The sequence below is a fragment of the Palaemon carinicauda genome, chromosome 24 (assembly GCF_036898095.1).
Source record: "Palaemon carinicauda isolate YSFRI2023 chromosome 24, ASM3689809v2, whole genome shotgun sequence".
NCBI lineage: Eukaryota > Metazoa > Arthropoda > Malacostraca > Decapoda > Palaemonidae > Palaemon > Palaemon carinicauda.
This window is the reverse complement of record NC_090748.1, coordinates 50,014,380-50,019,250: the sequence shown is the minus strand read 5'-3', so window position 1 is coordinate 50,019,250 and position 4,871 is coordinate 50,014,380.

The window sequence follows — 4,871 nt, the reverse complement described above, 5'->3', positions numbered from 1 at the left end:
GACGGAACTCTCTAGTTCCTATACAATTAACACTCAATAATTATTCCTTTCGTCCTCCATATACTGAATCCTTATATTTCTATGTTTCCATGTGAAATAAACTTCTTAAAAGACACATAAGTGCTTTGTATATATTATCTTTTCATTTTGGGAAAATATTCAGTTACAGGAGATGCTGCAGAACGGAAATACTGTCATGTTATTCCAATTGATGAAGTATAATATGTCTACTTCAATACTTCGTTATGATTTTTTAGCTATTTGATAAACTCTCATCAGTGGTTTTGTGAAATGGGTCTTTAACATAAATATATTTAAGCAAAATACACACTAGATTAAAGGCAGTATCGATAATTCCGTCGAATTTAAGAGGCTTCTCATTTCTACCCAACTATTGTATATATTTCATCTGTTTTCCGTCGTCGTTATATCAGACTAACACATACACTATATAAATATCTTCAATATGTAAACGACTTCCTCCTGTGCCATGAAGGTCATTTGCATACTAAACTGAGCGGAACATTAAGCCTTCTTTATTGACGTTAACGTAAGCAGGGATGAATTTTGACCAGGTAATGAGAATATTCCTTCACCAATATGGGAAGCAAGTTTAGTCACAAAGTACAGCACGAAGATACTCATCGCTAATCTTCGGGAAGACAGAGCAAAGAGGGTCTGACAAAGGTTTCTTGTGGAGAGATGAATGTTTATATCGTATCCAAATTTGTACTTGATCCTTTTTTCTTCTTTTTCCTTACAATTTTAATAATAAGTGAAAAAAATGTTTTATGAACTAGACATATGAAATTTTCATTATACAATTAATGTTACCATTCATAGTTAAAGTTTGCCTTGTTTAAGCCATTATCAACTGAATACGTCATTGGCACGTGCGAGCATACGAAATACAAATTATATAAATACTGGTCCCACATAAAGAAAAAGTATATATATTCCAATGCTAAATTATACAAATATTTATCCTTAATGAACAAAATACATTCAAACATTGATTTTTGCCTAATTCAATGATCAGGGTTAAGTTTCAGGAATGTATCTGATGCTTATCACTGAGCTATACCAATAACTACGAATCTAAATATTGATCATATCAAAATCCCTTTGAGAACATAACAACAATGGATATGGTAATCAAATGAATACACGTACAACATAACTTGAAATATAATGAAAAAAAATTAGTCATGGAACCTTGGAACTCTTAAAATATGTGATTATTTTGAGGTGATATCGACTGATAGAATTTTCTCATGTTTTAGGAAATGTGATTTTTTAGCTATCAAAATATATATTAATGGTTTTTGTCAATATCCAATAAAGTAACTAATCTATAACTCTTTGTTTTATGCATTTTGCTGGAAGGAAATAATTATCACAAAAATTAGGAATGCCTACCACTTTCAATAAAACTGGCATTGAAAATTTTTGTTATTATTATTATTATTATTATTATTATTATTATTATTATTATTATTATTATTATTATTATTATTATTATCATTATTATTATTATTATCATTATTATTATTATTATTATTATTATTATTATTATTATTATTATTATTATTATTATTACCCACGCAACATACCCTGTTAGAAAAGGAGGATGGTACAAGTATGTTTCCAACGGAGCAAGTAGCCCAATGCGGAAAAGAGAGAAAAATAATGTGTAATCTATGTATTGTAAATAATAAAAGAGTAATATAGAATATGTCAATATCAGCATTAACGTTAAACTAAACGTGCTTTACAAATGCTATAAATTGAAACTTGTGTCAGTCAGTTCAACGAAAGTTCCACAGATTCAACTGACTGATACTAACATCATTCCACAATCTGGTTAAAACAGAAATAAAGCCTATTGAATACTGTGCAGTATTGAGCCTTATAATGAAGAAGAAAAGACAGTTAGAATTAATTGCATACCAATTACTATTCACTTATGGTAAAGTTTGGGATAATCTGAATGCAAAGGATAATCAGAACTAATAAAAATCTTATGCAACATGCACATTGAACTAACTGAACGATGGCACCAAAGATCAGGAATAAGGAAATGAAAAAACCAACTGTTTTGTAAATCAGATGAGAGTCAGGAGACGAGAAATGGACGCGGTAAAACTTTCCCAGAAAATAGATTAATCTTGCAACATATCAAAAGACTTTCTTACCAATGTTTTTGTAATTGAAGAAGAGACGGAAATCACACCTATAATTTTATTAAGTTGTATATAACTAAAGAGATATTATCAAAAAAAAAAAGGTCTGATTATTAAAGAGGCATTGTCCTCGATCTACTTACTATCATCCTTCTGGGTACGAAGTGAGAAGGTGGACTTACGCATCCGTGGGTGTGCTGATGTACAGAGAAAGGTTGGAGTAGGCAGCTGGAGAGGGGTTGAGGATTAAGAATGTGCGTTGAATAACCATCCATGAACTACATCACACAGGAGGTGGAAGTGTGATAGGAAATCCGCAGCGAGGATAGGCAATGTGACGTCAGCAACGAGAAACTTCCAAATATATTTGGCACTTCCAAACGATATTGTGCGGGTTTCATAATCGTGGGTAAGTATCACAGATTTGTTGGCAGTACCAGGTGGATGTCTTGGCAGAAGAGAAATGCAAGCAGCTTTGTCTACGACAAATCGCACGCCTGTGCCTGCGTCAAGTCTAAAGAGTAGATTGGTGACAAATGAGTGCACTGCCGCAAGGGATGGCTTACATTCAAGATTTTTGGCTACTGACAACCATAAGCTCTTTTTTTTTTTTTACTTTTTTCCCACCAGCCCCGAATTTGGAGTGGTAGTAGCGTAGGTGTGGCTGATGGTTTCGGTAAGTGGCTGGAGAGGTTAGTGGTTGGGGAGTAAGCAGAAGGTGGTGTACGTGGGCGTCCGTGCCCTAATGCATTCACGTCAACTTTGGTTGATGTTGAATAGTTGTCCACTTTTCAGGAATGAGGACGACGATGAGGTCTGGGACGTAATGAAGTAGCTGTCCCTAAGGGCGTCGACTTTGGTTCCCAGGTCCTTCATGGGCAAAATAACGGCATCGGGGATGGCAGTATGCATAGATTTGGGTAGACACCCGACCCAAGTACACAAAGTAGATTCACTTCACATGGAGAGCCATCAGCGGCAGTTTGATGGCAAGTACTGCTCCAGGAGGTATGATTTGAGGTCTTCATACATTATGAGGGTGTCCCCATGTTCGCACAGCCAATCGGATATTTCCGAGAAAGTATCCCGGGTGATGGCCACGAGAGCGTAATCAGCTTAGGTGCTTAAACAAGCCATGCCCTTTATGCGTAACTTGACTTTTGTTCGTTGGAACCAGACGAACACTTCTCCGCTGGCGAAGGACGATAGTTTCAGGGTTGTGGCGTTGATAGTAGAGTCAGTGTCTGAGGGCAGCATCATCAAATAATATGTCACGACACTGAGGGGGAAAGCGGGAGGCAGTTGAACACTCCGTTGGTCACCAATGTGCCACGAGCTGTTAGGTTGTAACTGAAATTTATTTTGTCGGAGCTTGAGTATTTATCCAACCCTTCAAGTTTAGAACGGCACAGAAATTCAAACACAATGGTGCAGGAAAATACTGGAATGAACGAGATATAAGTGAGAGGGGAGAGCGATAATGACAATGAACAAAAAGTAAGAAATACCGTTACAGTGTACGAGCGTGTGTGATATACTTGCGGTACATAACCATTAGAATACTAGGTAAAGGCTTTGATTTTTAGGCCGTATGCTGCAAGGGACAATTAACTGACCACATTAAAGAAGATAGGTATTTAATTGCAATATAAACAAAGATACTCCAGGCACTATTTTAATGGTGCAGTTATCATTATCATTATCATTATCATCATCACCATTATTGTTAAAATTATCATTATTATTAATATTATCATTATTATTATTATTATAATTATAATTATTATTATTATTATTAATATTATTATTATTATTATGATTATTAACGAAAATCTAATTGCCAACGCAGAAAGCTACAATCGACGCTAATCTAATCAGGAAAAACCAAAGGGATAAAAAGAGCAAGGGTGGATGCATTATCAAATGTGATTAGCAAAAAGTCAAACAAATAACATGAAGAAAGTATGAAACTGAATTATTATTATATGTTTGAGGCCAATGTTAGAAGGAAATAAACTTGCAACACTAAGTTTTAGAGTCAGTTTTATTTTTCTTCGTTTTTTAGTGATAACATATTTCCTGCATGATTTATATCTAAAATGATTCCCCTTCCAGGAATTTTCCTGATTTTTCCTCGATAGAAATATTTTTTTGTTTACTCTCATAGCACTTCAGAATTTTTATGCAGATAATACTGATGAGGCATCTACATAGATGTGGTACTAGTTTTATTGAGATTCCTGTTGGTGTTCTCATATTATTCCAGAGCGATCATTACTCGCCTATTGACTTCATTGCTTTTAAAGATCTTCTACTGGAAATCAGCATTAAAGTGAATTACATTAATGTTCGAGACTTTATTCAATCTAATAACCCATAATTCAGTCTTAAGAGCAGTAACTTGAGGACAGCAAAAACCAAAATTAGTCGGACTTCATCATAATAAAATCATATACTTACTAGGCACTTTTAAAAACAATTCAAAGCATTTTACCAATATTTTCAAGGAAAGTTAGCTATAATTTACTTTGCAGTCATTAAAACTTGTTTTATGAAAAGAAAAAAAAAGACTTTTAGTAAAGAAGGCCAAACATCATTAAAATATGCAGTAAATGTATATATTTCCAGAAATATTTAGTAAATTTGTATACATTTTGTGGCTCATTCGGTGATTATAAAGTTTTACTA